This window comes from Onychostoma macrolepis, chromosome 14, assembly GCF_012432095.1.
Source record: "Onychostoma macrolepis isolate SWU-2019 chromosome 14, ASM1243209v1, whole genome shotgun sequence".
Classification (NCBI taxonomy): Eukaryota; Metazoa; Chordata; class Actinopteri; order Cypriniformes; family Cyprinidae; genus Onychostoma; species Onychostoma macrolepis.
Window position 1 is genome coordinate 21381614 of NC_081168.1, and position 17347 is coordinate 21398960.

At 35.8% G+C, this 17347-nt stretch overlaps 3 long non-coding RNA genes across 5 annotated transcripts; 1 reads left to right on the forward strand and 2 right to left on the reverse strand.

The window, feature by feature from the left end:
* Positions 1-1302: 1302 nt before the first annotated feature.
* On the reverse strand, positions 1303-5928 carry LOC131553531 (uncharacterized). Its single transcript, XR_009274203.1, has 3 exons — positions 5796-5928; positions 2603-3047; positions 1303-2176 (listed from the first exon to the last, which is right to left on the reverse strand). It is a non-coding gene; the product is annotated as an uncharacterized LOC131553531 (long non-coding RNA).
* A 348-nt stretch (positions 5929-6276) lies between these two features.
* LOC131553532 (uncharacterized) lies at positions 6277-16938 on the forward strand. Of its 2 annotated transcripts, none has more exons than XR_009274204.1 (3): positions 6277-6385; positions 6855-6972; positions 14828-16938. It is a non-coding gene; the product is annotated as an uncharacterized LOC131553532 (long non-coding RNA). The 2 variants fall into 2 exon arrangements; XR_009274205.1 differs by lacking the exon at positions 14828-16938 and adding an exon at positions 7119-7228.
* On the reverse strand, positions 8336-12115 carry LOC131553530 (uncharacterized). Of its 2 annotated transcripts, XR_009274202.1 has the most exons (4): positions 11885-12115; positions 11708-11782; positions 10212-10246; positions 8336-8815 (listed from the first exon to the last, which is right to left on the reverse strand). It is a non-coding gene; the product is annotated as an uncharacterized LOC131553530 (long non-coding RNA). The 2 variants fall into 2 exon arrangements; XR_009274201.1 differs by having other exon boundaries at positions 8337-8815; positions 11708-12088.
* Positions 16939-17347: the final 409 nt, after the last annotated feature.

Consider the following 17347-nt stretch of genomic DNA (forward strand, 5'->3'; position numbering starts at 1 on the left):
CATTAATTTCTGATGTGCTTTTCCTTTAAAGAAACGTTTTAAACATCTAGAGTTAATCCTGTTTAAAGCAGTGCATGGGCTCACGGTCTGTCAGATGTTTTTTTTTTTTTTCCCCATTTCATTTATGTTCACCTGTGAGCTCACCTGAGGATCTCAGCTTAGTCTGAGTGACATCCGATAAACTTACAAATTTACATTAGTTGTATTCCTCAGCGGTTGTCATTCTCATGGCCCAATGTCATGCTGTCAGGCAACTGTTAGCTGGCAAAACTGTGTTGCTCACACGTTTATGGGAGTGTGGTGTAAAGGAATATTTGCAGTAAAATAAATGGACTTTAAAAGTCTAAATAAAGTCTTGTTAATCACCTGTACACACTCATCATATGTCTAGCTCTCATCTGATGGTAAAAGAGCGTTTAATTTAGTACAGCTCATTAGCAATGCACAACAGACAACCCTCAAATGCCTCCTTCCTACACACGGCTCTCGCATTGTCTTTTTTTTCTTTTTTAATTGGTGCTAAGTGAAATCTCAGTTGACATGCATTGTGTTTTCAGAATCCTGTCAGAGAAATTAAGCACTTTCTTTTCCATTTGCAGAAAGACAGATTGGCCCAAAGATTTCATGATGGAAACGGGCCCTGAGATTTTAAAATGTGTTAGGAAACCTCTTCCTGTCAGCTGATGGCATGATGCTTATGAACAGATGGAGCTATCAACAAAACCAACAAAAATATGTATGTGCAATTAATTTGGGGTACAATATTGTTTTAAATGAGGTTTGCCATTCAAATGTGATAACTAGAATACTTCATTTGGACATTTTCTTAGGATTTTGCCTATGCAAAATTGACCTACATGATGCCAGGTTGTTCTGGCTAGTTGCTAGGTGATCCAAGTGAAAAGAAACAACCTCACATGATTTTCTGGTAGACTGGAAAGGTAAATTATTAGGGCTGCACGATATTTTGCATGCGATAGTCATGCGCATCTAGTCAGTAAAGCCGGTTCCGTGATTAGCGCTAAATCTCCATCACCTGTTTTCAAATGGAGCAGCATTTAATACACAGAGCCGTAGTTCACTGACAAACTACGCAATTCGCGCTCAGAATCGCAGATGAATCGCCTGCGATATTGAACGTGATGTTGCGTAGCTTGTCAGTGAACTACGGCTCTGTGTATTAAATGCCGCTCCATTTGAAAACAGGTGATGGAGATTTAGCGCTAATCACGGAACCGGCTTTACTGACTGACTATCGCATGCAATATAGCATGCAGCCCTAATGTCTTGTGAAGTGAATGTTTCTAAGAAACAAATCCGTCATTAAGAAGTTTTTTTTTTTTTTTTAAATCGTTGCTTAAGGCTAATATATGAGTCCTCTATCCATAATTTCACTTTTTCCAATGAAAAAGTAATCTGAATTTGGAGAGAAATATCCACAGATCAGGCAGTGTTTACAAGCGAAAATAGTCCAAAACAGATCTAAACAAATATGTCTGTGGATTTTGAGAGGACAACAGGGGATGGACTTTTTACAGAGGAAGCGTTATTATTATTATGTATTGGTATTTTGCTCAGAAGCGATGATTTAAAGTTAAAACGCCTTAATGATGGATTTTTTTCTTACAAACATGCAGATTTTCCACTTCACAAGATATTAATTGATGGACTGGAGTCTTGTGGATCGCTTGTGCATGTTTTTATCAGCTGTTTCTAGTACATTTTCCAAAAAAAAAAAAAAAGTGTATATATATATATTGATCTTTAAGTTTTATTGCGTTAGGTGTTTTCCAATCTCTAGCCCCAAGAATAGTACATGTTCATCATATTCTTCTAACACTGTATCTAAAAACGCACATCAGTCATCAGAAATATGTGTAAATCTGTAAGGAAATGTACGCTGTGTATTCATAGAGTCGAGAGCCAGCTCTCTGCGGCAGTTATCAGAGCAATTGTCCTCCTGTCCAAGTCTCCAGCAGCGCCTTCAGGCATCTGGCCGTGTCGTCCCCGTGTCCTCAAAAATACCCTTCTACAGCACCAGATGTTTCTACACGCGTCGCCGTCCAATCGGAATGCGAGATTTTCCCTCCTTGAATCGAGTCCACCAGGTGGCATTGGCAGATATTTGAGTGCGCTCACCACATTACGTAAGTCTCCTCATTTTCTCAAACAGGTTCTAAAAAAGTAATTTCCATGTCAATAGAGAGTCATTACTACTGATGCTTTAAATAACACAAATTATTTATTGATATGCTCATGCATATACGAGTATTTTTAAGGAAAAATAAGAAGATTCATCATAAATGCATCTACTGTCTCTCTCTCTCTTGCATAGCGAGTACAGTGCGGTAGGCAGAAACAGAGAGAGACAGATATATGCCACCACCCACACATGCATGTATGACCCTGTGCATCTCACAGCAGCGAGTCGGCCCCCACATCCGTGCACACACCAGCGATTTTAACATCCAAGGGGTCAGAGTCGCTCCCAGAAACACATGCATGGGCTGGCGGAGGGAGTCACGCTGCTGTTTATCACATGGATGGAGGGCCGCTCCACAATCACGGAGATCAAAGTGGGAAAAAAAGGGTTCATGCTCACAAAAACATGGCTATATGTAGGTTGGGAGAGGAGAAAAAAACTCTTGTGTGCCGTATTTAGCACACTGCCTGTTGATGAGGTCTTTAAAGAGTCTTGTATAGTGCGCTGTCAGTTGTGTTTAGAGAGCGCTGCTGCGTAGCTCTGCCTGGGATTATAACAAATCTGTCATGAATTTTAGATGCTACTAAACGCAGGGATTCAGCAGCCCAAGAGACGGCAGTTGGCTGTGAATTGTCATTAGCGGCTCCCTCCGAGGCTGCGAGTGGTGAAGCCGTACTGGCATTGAATGTTCTCTGGTGAGAATACTCACTTCCCCCTGCTGATCTGGGTCCATATGGATATCTAGAGTTTCAGATGTCTGTTTCAGGATCACTTCTGTTCTAGATAAGGCAAAACTGACCCTAGATTAGCCCTCAGCGGATTTAGAGATGTGATGCAATTTACCCTAAAGAAAAAAAAGAAAATTAGATATGCATAAGTACATTTCCATATTTTATAAACAAAATGTGAGTAGTGTTTACCTGTCAGGATGTCACTATGCAGTTGCTAAGAGGTTCTGAGTTGTTGCTAAGATGATATACAGTAGTTGATTGCCAGCAGGGTTATAACTATAACTAAAATGAAACTAAATTTAAAACTAAACTTAAAAAAAAAAACTTTTCAACTCTAGTTGCCAAAGCAACAGTTCTCATTTTAATTTAGTTTAACTTGATGTACTAAAATAGCTAAGAAAAAAAAATTGATTAAAAAAATAATAATAATAAAAATGACAAATTACACAACAAAATTACTAAAACTTTTAACTAAAATTTAAATGAAAAAAAGGAAATATGAAAAAAAAAAAAAAACGTTACACTAAATTATACTAAAAGAACACTGATTGCTAGGTCAGGATCATTTTTTTTTTCTAAAACTACTAAAACAACAAACTACTTTTGTTAACTGAGATAAAGATGAAAAATAAAATAAAATTTTAGATGAAAATTAGAAATGTTCCTTGGCAACTGCAATATGTTTAAATTAAACCACTAAAATTACTATCTAAACTGAAACTGAACAAAAACTAAAACTGAATTTAAAATAGTTACACATAAATACAAAATAGTAAGAAATAGCACATAATACAAAACTACAACAAAAACAAAATAATAATAGAAAAATAAAAACATAATAATATATAAATAATAGCATAAGGTCCTTTATTTAATACAAATCAATGTTTTTTTTGTTTGTTTGTTTGTTTTTCTTGTTGTTGTTTTCCCATTTCATCGTCATCAAGCCACATAATTGATGTATTGTTCATGTCTACACAAACATTGCAGGATGAGTTATGCTTAAGAAAAATCTCTAACAGAAAGAAAGAATAATTGTAATACTGATTCTTGCCTCAGCAACACCACTAAAAAGCAAGCAAAAAGAACTTGTTGTAAACCAGTAAAATCTTTCTGTGAGCAGATGCTCTAATGGGCCTATTAACACAGAACAGGCCTGTAAGGATTCCTGGAGTTTCTTCTCAATAACTTTAATTTGGTTTTTACTTTCACTTTTTCTCTCTCTCTCTCTCTATGCAGAGGGTCGAGAAAAAGCTTTGAGAAAATCCTTGTGAGGGTGTCTTCATTTATAGATAGAAAGCTCAGATATATTTATTGATCTCCCAGGAGAAACGTAGTAATTATTGGCGGATTAGCTGAGAGTCTGGAGATTTGGAAGTCTGTTCTCTTAGAAACCTCATGGTCATTCCAGTTACTCCTTTTATCGCATCAAGAGACAAAGCAACTTTTATGAGCATTTTTTAAACAAATGCTAGATCAATAACTCATTAGCTGGGTCATTTAGTTACAACTGCTATAGTTTAACACTATTGGATAAAGACACGGTCAGTATTGATAAAAGAATCAGTACGTCACCTGGTCAAAGTGTAAATGAACCGGTGTGTGTGTGTTCACATTGATTCTGCTATCATTATCCGCATGTACTGTTCTGTCTCATTGAATGTGTCCTATATATTGTTATAGTGGTCAAAATTATTACAATTACAGTGTAATCTCATCCTCTTACAAAGCTTCTTATAAGCATCTCCAGTTAGAAAATCACGACATAATGTGTGCCATTGTACAAGCTTGACTTACTTTCCAAAGCCCTTTAGCTGACAATCTGAGCATAAGACACTTCTATTTAATTTTATTTTCCATAATGCTCACATCGTCTGCTCATTGGGTCTTGGCTGTCTGATTGTCCTTCTGCCTTACTGTCTAGAGACTAAGAGTAAGATTCATAGTAGTGCAGGATATCAACAATCTGGTCTCAAAAATGGTTATCCTCCAGTCTTGTTTCTTCATTGGATCAGATTTGGAGAATTTTTTTAGCATTGCATCACTTGCTCACCAATGGATCCAATGCAGTGAATGGGTGCTGTCAGAATGAGAGTCCAAACCGCTGATAAAAACATTACAATAATCCACAAGTAATTCGACTCTACTCCACCAATTTATCTCTTGGAAGCAAAAAGCTGTGTGTTTAAAAAAACCGAATTCACCAGTAATTTGTTTTGCTTCTGGCCAAAATATTAGTCCATAATCCATATTAACGCTTCCTCCAGTAAACGTTTTTCACCTATTGTCCAGTTTTAGACTGTTTTAGCTTGTTTGCTTGATTCAGATGAGATGAGTTTTTCACTGGAGAAAATACTATTATGGATTATGGTCTCGTATTTTAGCTGGTAGCAGCAGTATGAAGTTAAAAAAATGTATTGATGAATTTCTATTTACAAATATGCAGCTTTTCACTTCACAAGATTTTAATTGATGTTGTTTGGATTACTTGTGGATTATTGTGATGTTTTTATCAGTTGTTTGGACTCTCATTCTGATGGGACCCATTCACTGCAGAGGATTAGTGAGCAAGTGACGTAATGCTAAATTTATCCAAGTCTGTTCCAGTAAAAAAAAAAAAAAAAAGAAATTCATATTGGTTGAAATATTGCTTTAAACTATGATTACAAAGTGTTTTAAATAATGTGCTCTGAAGAATCATTCACAATAAAACCAGGAATGGGTCATTTGGATTTCATGTCGACTTGAATCGTGGTGCACTTAGCTATACAAATTCTGCAAAAAGATCCAGACTCCACCTGTACTGGGTGTTTGGTCTCCAACCTTCAAATTTATGCCAGTGCCAGTCCACAGTATCCCACCTGACTGACTGTACTTCCAACCCGTGCCAGATCCTGGTCATGCAACCTGTCTCTCCAGCTCAAATCCCGATCATTCCAACTACTCACTGCAGCCCGCCTGATGCCTCGCGATGCCACGGCCACTACCCCACAGTCCCTGCAACCACAAATGCACTGCATATTCGGATAAACACACATTATATATTTGTAATAAAACATCCCCATTAGGCTGTCAGATATGAATGCTCATTTTTACGTAGATCAAATCCCATAGGAAAGAATTACAAATCTTAATATAAAATAATGTCTTGTTTCTCCTACACTCTAAACCCGGATTTTGTTTTAAATAAACGTTTTTAGCTGTCTTTAATTATTCTTTCTTGTTTTTGTAAAACACGTAGCCATTACTAAATATAATTAGTTATTTGAAGTAATCAGACGAAATATTGCATGCAATAATAATGTTTAGTAGAGATAGCTTAATGTGTTAAGTTTCTCTAAGGGGGAGGAGCCCCATTCGAACACGTCTGCGTGAGCGCGCGATGTTTGAAGAGACCTGAGAGAGACCGGTTGATGGTGCACGCGATGGATTTGGAAAACATCATGAAACGGTGAGTGTGTAAATTAGCTTCTTTCTCTTTCTGGGAAAATTGATTATCCAAAAGACCGGTCCGATGACAGCGTTACTGTAGTTAAAGCTAAAGTAGTCTTATAGGCCTAACTTACTGATCGACGGTTTTTCCCCTGTCGGTTCACAGAAGCTATAATGCTAATATTAAAATCCGTGTTTCTTTTGGTTCACAGTCAAGATAAGTTCAGCAAGTGTGTTTTTGCATGTTCGGTTTAGCTGTAATGTTAGCATTTCATTACCCTTAGCTTCAGTCGTTTAATATCAGCAGGTGTGCATAAATTAGCTTTTTGTTAATGTTAGTTTGTCTCTTAGATATATTTCGTAACTATTAACGTTATTTATAATAACTGCAACTGAGTTGTTGAGCTTAAAGTGATGTGCATATGCTAAACATTTATTCTGAAAGTTACAGTTAGTCTTGAAATGTAACACTTTTTTCTCTGTTTTAGGTGTTCATGGGGTTCTACAGGATTGTGGGCAAGAATCTCAAGCAATCATCTAATTGAGATATTTCAGTCTAAAGAGGGAATGTTGGGCAGCTGTTGACAGCTTTCACAACAAATCAAGGTTAGTCCATATCCATTATAGACTTGCATTGTTTTTCACAGCTTAAGTAATGAAAATGTATCAAACGTTTACAATATTGGTTGTATAATATAATAATTGTGCCTGACTGGTTCTGCTTTCTTGTGATTATTTCTTTCATTTTACAGGGTTCGTACGGTCATGAAAAACCTGGAAAAGTCATGGAATTTTAAAACGGCAATTTCCAGGCCTGGAAAAGTTTTGGAAAAATAAATAAACCCAGAAAGTTTTGTAAAAGTCATGGAAATCTGTTTCATAAATCTTTGTATAACAGAATTGTGTTTAATCAGGTGCTGAATTTCAGCGCGGGATCGCGCAGATATCACATTACTCATTCCTGCAGCTTCCGCTTTTCAAATGAGGGAAATTTCTGCAAACATTCCTTCAATATAGCTTGTAGGGTAGATGCGTAAATTAATCCACACAGATCAAATCAATCACTTGATAACCGTGTGAGTGATTCAGCTGTACCGCGTCTTTCTCTTAAAGCAGCTTCTCATCTGCGCATCTCGAGCAGCACGCTGCGATAAAAGACTTTCGCTCGCGTCTCGGTGCAGTTGACAGAATTGTCACTTGCCTAATCGGGTCATTGTTGCATCGTCACAAAAATGTATTATTTGCACGTATTTTTAAGCCATTCGGTACCCAGATAGCAAAAATAATTTGGGCCAGATCTGGTCCAGACCCATCTGACGTTCTCGACCAGATCCGCATAACGGACTTGGGCCGGTGTCTTTTGGCACAACGGGCCAAAACCGGCATGGATCCGTTTTTTCCGGATCTGGACCAGAACTGGGCCAGCTCCAGACCAGATGCGGATTCCTTTATGGTGATTTGGCCCAAATGTGGGCAGGATCTGGTCCAGTACCATGCCGGATCTGGGCCAGCTCATTTTGTGTATTATTTATATTTATATATATATATATAGACCTTCATACACACACACACACAAATAAGTTGTATACATATCTATAATTCAAACACAATTTGTTTATTTGTACAGTGCTTTTCACAATACATATTCCAATGCAGCTTTACAGAAAATGCATTTAAAAAGAGTATTGCATTTAAAAGTTACAAATAAAAAGAGTAATGTCCATATGCCACAGTATTTGTACAGTTCCCAGATAATACAAATCATACAAGTAGATAATGACTATTTAAGTAGAAATGATAAATACCTTTAAAAGCAATGATTACAAGCATCTTACCCAGACAGCAAGGAGTGTCAGCCCAGATCCGCCCACAACTGGCCCGCATGGATTTCACACGGGCCAGATGTGGGCTGGATCTGGTCCGACACTCCTTGCTGTCTGGATACATAATACATAATTAAATATCTTTCTTTTTCCCTTAAGGTATAATATCAAGGTCTTAGACAACAAAAAGTTTAAAGAACTGATTTAGATGTACAGACAATTACTGTCCTGAACACTAAAACAATATTCATATTAAAACAATTGAATTACTACACAAAACATCTTTTACTACACTACATCTTTTCTTTTGATAATTTTTGCATCAAAAACAAAATTAAAGTTAATTTAAAACTACCCCAAGTAGTACAAGTCTCTACTTCTAGTGCTTACTGTACATAATATTCACTAAGCTTAAAACAGTGCTACACAATGAGAATGAGGAGAATCTGAATAATTACCACAGGGAAATTTTATATCACAGGGAAAGGTCTTACAAATGTGTGTCACCGTTGTGTGCTTGAGTTGGTTCTAGTTGTTCGAGTCTTCTGCAATGCCGTTTTTGAGGTAAATGTGAGCCCTCCATCTGACTCCACAGCTTAAAGACAGTTCCCCCCTTTTCGTTGTCTCTAAAAAAAAAAAAAAAAAGATTAAATATCTTTTTAATATTAATATATTTTGGATGTCAAGTGGATGATTCAGTATTAAGAATCATCCACTTGATTCTTAACACTGTGTTGTTCCCTGAATGATCCACAGCTGTGTGTTTTTGTTTAGTGATAGTGGTTCATGAGTCCCCTGTTTGTTCTGAACAGTTAAACTGTCTGCTGTTCTTCAGAAAAATCCTTCAGCTCCCACAAATGCTGTGCTTTTCCAACATTTTTGTGTATTTGAACACTTTCCAGCAGTGAAAGTGTGAAAAGATGGATCTCAAAATCATACAGAGGACAACTGAGGGACTCATATGCAACTATTACAGAAGGTTTAAACGCTCACTGATGCTCCAGAAGAAAAAAATAATGCATTAAGGGGGTGAAAACTTTTTGAATTTGAAGATCATGGCAAATTGAACCATTGTGGGAAACATGTAACCCAGACAGCAACATAGTGTTGGCCCAGATCCGGCCCACATCTGGCCCACGTGAAATCAATGCGGGCCGGATCTGGGCCGACACTGCTTGCTGTCTGGGAAGTATCTTCTGTAGCTTCTGAAGGGCAGTACTAAATGAAAAAAATATTTAGGCAAAATAAGAAAAATGTACACCTTCATTCCGTTTAAAAGTTTTCACCCCCTTAATGTATCGTGTTTCCTTCTGGAGCATCAGTAAGCATTTTTCACTTCCAGTTCTTTTCCACATCATCAATGTTATCCATGGTTAGCATTTTTTAATTTTCCTGTAATCGAGTAATTTTGTCCTGCTTTGTGTGTAACAAAGATAATGTTCATTCTGCTTACTGCCCATAGGTGTGAAGTATAATAACTGATATAACAGAAGAAAAGCAAGGAGAACCTGTGCCACCTGTTTTATATATTAAAAAATACACAACTAATTGCATATTACACAGATATGTTATGAATGCATTTGTTTCATTTAGTATTACAAAGCAAGGAAGGCAATGTTTAAGCCTTACACATAAGAGTCACAGTTTATTAACATGCTCCACTGTGGAAATTAGTGCATGGGACATCAGTGTCATACACACTTCCTTTAATCACCGACTTGAGATGAAAAAGGGTTTGTACCCAAATGACACACAGACTATAGCATTGCTAGAGGACTATGACTGTTATAACAGGTATATTGTTCAGGATGAGTGTGAAGTTATTTGAAGGAGCATTTCTCCAGAAAGCTGCAAGCCTCAATCGGCCCCAACAAACAGTATGTTTTGAACAGCACAAGTTGTAACATTATCAGGCACTCATTATTATCAATACTCAATTATAAATTGTGGCATTCAAATAGCTTGAATAACAAACTCCACTGAAAACTAAAAAAAACAAACAAACAAAAAAAATGGACTCACCTTACTATTCGACAGTCCCGGCTCTCAGGTGGAACCTGAAATTGAAACAGATCGTTATATAGTGTTGCTGGACAATTTCTCAGTTCATTTACCCAATTAACATGGAGCATACCGTTAACAGAAATAAAAGCGTATTTTGGCAAAGATTTTATAAATAAAAACCATACCAAACAATATAATGTAATACATGTATATCTCCTCAGTGCCCCTCTGTTTCTATCATTCAGTGTGCTTGAAAGCGTTCTGCCTGCTTATTCAAGGGGACTGGGCTCGTCAAAAGTTTGGACACATTACTGTTTTTAATGTTCTTGAAACAAGTCTCTTATGCTCATCAAGCCAGCATTTATTTGATCAAAAATACAGAAAAAAAAAATATTGTGAAGTATTAAAAATAATGAAATGAAATAAAATGGTTTTCTATTTTAATACACTTCAAAATATAATTTATTTCTGTGATCAAAGCTGAATTTTCAGCATCATTACTCGTCTTCAGTGCCACATGATCCTTCAGAAATCATTATAATATACTAATTTGATACTCCGTTGTTATCAATGTTGGAAACAGTTGTGCTGCTTAATTTTTTGGGAATCTGTGATAGTTTTTTCAGGATTTATTGATGATTTATGATTTATTAAAAAGAAAAGCATTTATTTATTCAGCTTTGCCATCACAGAAATAAATTATATTTTAATTACAATTTTAAAAGTAATTATCAGTTAAAATGTTTTTTTATGAATATATTGTAAAACGTAATTTATTCATGTGATCAAAGCTGTATTTTCAGCATCATTACTTGTCTTCAGTGTCACATGATCCTTCAGAAATCATTCTAATATTATTATTTGCTGCTCAAGAAACATTTCTGATTATTATCAGTTGAAAACAGTTATGCTCCTTAATATATGCAGAAACCATGATATACAACCATTCACATGTTTGGTGTGTGTTATTTAATAGAAATGACTGTTTTATTTAGCAAATAGGCATTAAATTGATAAAAGTAAAACATTTATAATGAAGCAAAAATATATATTTCAAATAAATGATGTTCTTTTGAACTGTCTATTCATCAAAGAATCATAAAAATGTTTCCAGAAAATGTTAAGCAGCAAGAACTTTTTTTTTTTTTTTACATCTAATAAGAATCATTACTGATAACTGAGCACCAATATAAATCCAGCACTAAATCAGCATGTTAGAATGATTTCTGAACGATCGTGCACTGAAGACTGCAGTAATGATGCTGAAAATTCACAGGAATAAATTACATTTTAAAATATATTCAAATGATATTTCACAATATTACTTTTTTAATTTTATTTTTGATCAAATAAATGCATGCAGCCTTGAGGGTTAGCACTTAAACATTAACACTGCTAGCCCACCATGACAGGCAGCAATCTTAAACATTAAATTTTAATGGAAGCAGTCAAAATTACTATAGTTTAAATTAAGTAATTAAGTTAAAATTCGTTAATTACGTATAATTACAGACCTCTGGGCCGTTTTCTTCATGTTAGCAAGTCCTCTGATAACATAGGCCTAAAGTGTTCGCCGGTCCAACACCGATCTAAGGAGCAATAAAAACACCAAACCTTTAAGTTATCGTGTACACAACATAATAAGAAATTAATTTGTTAGTAGAACAGTGTGATAACACGGTGTGACATACCTCGGTGAAGTTTTAACAGCGTACAGTCCATCTGCCTCGATCTTCTTGATGTCTTCTTCTTCTATTAAGGTTTATTGGCGGTTGGCAAACAACTTTTTGGTGCATTACCGCCACCATCTGGTGTGAGTGTGGACCAGAATGTTGTGTGTAAGCATTGTTTAAAAAAAACTATATCCTTCCACTTAAATTGGTTTCTCTAAGATATTGAAACAGTATATTACAACAATTTTTTTTACTCTTTCCGCAAAATGCTAATCAAGCCAGCATTTATTTGATCAAAAATACAGAAAAAAATTGTAATATTTAGAAGTATTACAATTTAAAATAATGGTTTTCTATTTTAATTTACTTCAAAATACAATTTATTGCTTTGATCTAAGCAAATATCTTTGATGTCTTCTGTTCTGAACACGCGCTCATTTCGGACGCGGCCCGGATCTGCTCTGCGACAGTAGTTCCCGCTCACTGAAACCGGACCCGGGCTGGATCCGTGTTACAGCACTGAAACGGATGTGACTGTAATACGGATTTGCCGGTTTGAAAACGGATCCGGCAACTGCTGTCTGAGTACTTGCGCACTCGGGCGGTTTCCTGTGCGCTCAGTCACATCCAAAGCGCGCGCGCGCGCATGTGTGTGTATAAAGCCGCCTTTGCGAGTACAAAATTGAGTTTGATACCAAACAAGCGCAGTAGAGCTCTGCACGGGCCTCAAATACAAGTCCTAGCCCGGCCCTTGTCCGACAAACTATCAGAATTACTGGCCCGAGTCCGACTGGAGCCTCTCTCTCTCTCTGTCTGTCTCTCTCTCTCTCTTTCCCATTACACAGCTGCTGTTGCAGCCATTAAAAATAGTTCAGTTTTTAATGGAAAAGTGGTTCAATTTCTTTTGGTTCTTTAAGTTAATTTAGAAATATGTTTGGAACATTTTTTGTTTGTTAAATTCAAGTTTTCGTTTTTTAAAGTAATGACCAAGCAGCCAGCAGTAGACACTACAGTGTCAACCATAGCCTGTTTTGATCAATTTAGCATTCTCAAATCATCATGACTTGCCTAAAATAAAATCTATAGATATAAAACACTTCAAGCATATCCCAATGTTAGTTTAAACGTTTTAACTAAATGTGCGCTTTTAGGTGCATATCCAAGCGTTTGTGTGGAGAATAGAAGCTAAAGTGCGCTTTGCAGGACATGGAGCGCGATAATTTTTTTTTCTTGATAGTGGAAACAACTTAAAATATGCTGCCATTTTTGCTCATAAACGTACAAGTAATACATCATTCGGAACTGTAAAGGGTCTACTTTTATTTGTGTGCACTTACAATATCAACAAAATATTGTTTTGTAAAATAAAGAAAACATAGCCTACAGGATGCGCTTTCTGCCGTCTCGGCCTTGAGCAGGAGCGCTTCACAATGATGAACCGAAACTAAGCAAACTTACCTCACAAATATGATAAATATATTTAGAAATCTTTAAATTACTAGGCTAGTTAAAATCGAAATAATTCAAATTGAAAACAAAAAATAAGGACATGGCGAGTCAGGATCTTCAACTTCATCCTTGCAACACTGACTCCGAAAACTCGAGTCTATAGACCCTTTTTGCGCCGATGTCACGATTACGTCACCGCGCTAGCTGGAGGCAAAACAAAGGGAAAACTGGAGGAGGCCCTTTCAAACCAGCGCAGATTCGGCTACATAAGGAGCTTAAAATATCATCTTGTTGTGATGTTGGATGCAAGAATCGATGTAGTACAGGCTCCAATTTGAAATTTTAACGCATGCCTGCTGCCACAGACAAAAAACCGATGACAGCTGTGTTTAAACGAGATAAAACGAGGGGACTGGACAGAAACAATCGTCAAAAATGCTCGCGTTTGCAGCACACACTTCTTATTAGAAAAGGTTAAATAAAGTATTGTCTTTTGTTGTTATGGATTATGGTTTGTGTTACATGTCTAAAGATGTCTTATGCATCTCACAACTATGAAATAATGTCTGTGTGTAAAACAACAAACTGACAATGTATATGCTTAATCATCTGTAATTGTTGTGATTAATAGTGGCTGGACTTTCTAAGAACTTAGTAAGAAAGAATAATCAAATACAGAAAGTTCAAAATTAATTTCTGGAATTTTTATTTCTAGAAAATATTCACATCTTCCTTTAAATGTACTGTATGTAAAGTATTGTAAATTTAACTTGCATAATTAACAGGATGTATACTTTAAAATAACTATTTGGCCATGGTGCATACATCTTCAAATAATATAGCCTATCCATGACATTGAATGTTTAACTTTTTGTATTTTGGCCCAGTTCACTCTCACCTAACGTTAGCTGTAAAAATAGCCCGCTGAAGTTGAAATATATGTACATCTTCATGACTAGATAGACACAGGTGAGTTTCTCTTGACTACTCGTTAGGTTTGTCTAACGAGTCACTCAATCGGAGGTAACGTTAATCCTGTCAGCTCGTCCATCCATGAGGTCGGCCAATCTGACTTTGTCCGTTAAAGTTAACTTATATAAATAACAATCATGGTCCTGTACAGTGAGTGACCTTACATATGCAGGTAAAATCGGATTTTCTCCAGCCATTGTTAAAAAAACAAGGTAAACAAACTTCATAGCGTTAGTGAAGCGGTCTGCCTCCAGCTAAGCCCCGCCCACAGAAAAACGTCACATTGTTTACAGAAAAAGGGTCTATTAATTAATCATTTAAATATCTCCTTACTATTTCCCCCCGACACATTCATGGTAATTGCGTGTGTTTGACCGCGGAACTCGTCCAGCTGCTCGTCCATTAGAACAGATTTTTATTCTTATTGTAAAATAATGGAATATTAGGTCATGAATATTGTCTCAAAAGTCATGGAAATTTATTGATAAAAATGTGTACGAACCCTGATTTTATTAATCGATTCATTTTACTTCCCAACAGACTAAAGAGCCAGCTGATACTAGGTTTCTCCCTTTTGCCCTTTGCGACAACCCTACAGATGTCTATGCTTTGTAAGTAACCACTGTTTTCTCTCAGAATATCTAACAGGACATAAAACACAATAATTTCACCATTAATTGATAGTTCCTGTGTTTTATGAAACCTCTGAGAATAAAACATAAACTATTAACTTAATACAATAGCCCTTTTAACCTCTTTGGGTGATCTGTTTGTTTAAAGGGTTAGTTCATCCAATATTTGCTCAACCTCAAGTTGTTACAAACCCTTTAGAATTCATTTTAGAAATACCAATTTTAAGGATAATTGTAATTAAAGTAATATTTAAACTTTAAACAAGATTTTTAGCTGAAACTGTGGTCCTTGGTAATTGATATAAAGCAATCAATGGAAATCGTCATTTCTGATAGTTAAAAAACATACAAGTTTTTTTCTTTTCTTTTCTTTTTACTCCAAGTGATGGTAGCCATTGACTTTCATTAAATGAATTACCAAGAATCAGAGTTACAGCTAAAAATCTTTAATGTTCTACTGAAGAAAAACTGGATGGCCTGAGGGTGTGTAAATTAACAGCAGATTTGAATTTTTCCGTGAACTTTTTTTTTTTTTTAGTCTATGTTACCAAAATTTAAATAATCATTTTGAGGAGAGAGAATGAAAATTTTTTTGGTGGACTATTCATTTAATTAACTCCAGCAGTTGTAACAAGTTGCTTTAACGTTATTTATGGTTATATAATGAGAAATATCATGATTGTGCTCTTTCGTTGTTAGGACTCTGATGACGATTACTCATTCCACCACCTGGACATTGGAATCATCCTCATTGAGCATGAAGGTGATGTGCTCTCATCCTCTCTCCGTCTCAATCCAGCCTCATTGAAGATCATCATTGAAGGAGATTTTGTGATGGACAGTATTGAAGACTTGTCAAAAGCTGTTCATTCTGTATGGACTTGCGTACTGCATCTCAACTACCCTAAATCTGTGAAGAACACATTCCAGATCATCCAACAGGTACTTCTCATGTTGGGCCACAGTGAACTAAAACCCAGGTTGCAAACTCTGAAAAATTGTCCTACAATGTTAGGAAATGCAAGAAGCTTCCATGAGAAGTCACTTGTGTTCTGCCGTACGAGACATTAAAGTGTATTCTGTTTCTGCATATTAGTGCTGTTAGAGCTCCGTTAATGTGTGTTCACACGATACTTCAGCCAAGTTTAAAGTTACAGAGACTTGCCTCAGTTTTAAATTAAGCCCAGTTGTTAATGCACATCCAGGCATTCACAAGGGATATAGCATATATTCTTGAATACTGTGTTCATGTTTCTTCTACAAAATAGTTACAATTGTTAACAAGCTGTTCCAAAGCTTATTTTTACTTGTCTTGTGGCTGACAAGTTTTATGTATTGTTGTATGTACCATTTCTTTGGTGAACAATAAAAAAAAAAAAAAAAAAAAACATTGGTGCATTGAAATCTGTTTTTCTTTTTTTCCAATTTATATGAAACTAAATGTTTAATACAATAAATCTCAAAATCTATGTCTAATTACATGACATTACATAAATGTGTCATTACTTAAAAACATTTGTTAATGTTATTTGCTAATATATGTTTTTGTAGTTGTAACTTGAAATAGCTATTTTATACAACCTATACTCCAAATAATAATAATTGATGTGAACTAATGATTTTGAGTAAAGACTACTAATGTAAACCTGATTTGTCTACTGCATGAACTTAAGGTTCTATGTTAATACAACTGAACCGGTTTAGTTTCACCCTGTGTAAAAACTAAAATGGTTTCGTGCAACGGGTTTCCTCGCGAATTTCTAGTAAAGTCAACTAATCCGGGTTAAGAGTGTAGGCAACAATGAGATTTTTTTCCTGCATGAGAAAAGGAGCCAATTTAACTCCCAGAGATCTCAGCCATGTTTTCTCAACAACGTGAGATTTGCCAAGACTCCAAATGTGCAATCAAAAGTCAAGAGATCTTGATATGAACTCATCAAATTCTTCAAAGACCAAATGTTTAATGTGAAGCTTTCCACAAATAATTGGCTGTCGAAAGAATTTTCTTTCAATAACAGATAGTAAATTTCACAACCAATTATAAAGAAACAGGAAGTAACACACTGAATTAAATGTTAATTTTGAAGTATTTTCATGTAAAACATACTTCAATAAAACTTCACATGAACATTCATCTTAAAGACCTTACAATTTTTAGGATAAACATCTGAGATAATGTCGATACTTAAATAAAATATTCCTGAAAACAGCATGAGTCTCCTGAGCTATGAAAGAGCAGCCTCTGAGCAAAAGCATGTTCCTCTGTGACAAAAAACAATAACTGAACAATCTCTTCAGTGGTTTGAAAGGTTTGAAGTCTGTGAGTCAGGAAAGACTGAGGTGGTGTATATATATAAAAATAATAAAAATTATAATAATAATAAAAATACTATGTAAAAAACAACAATGGTAAATAACTTTGGGGGCA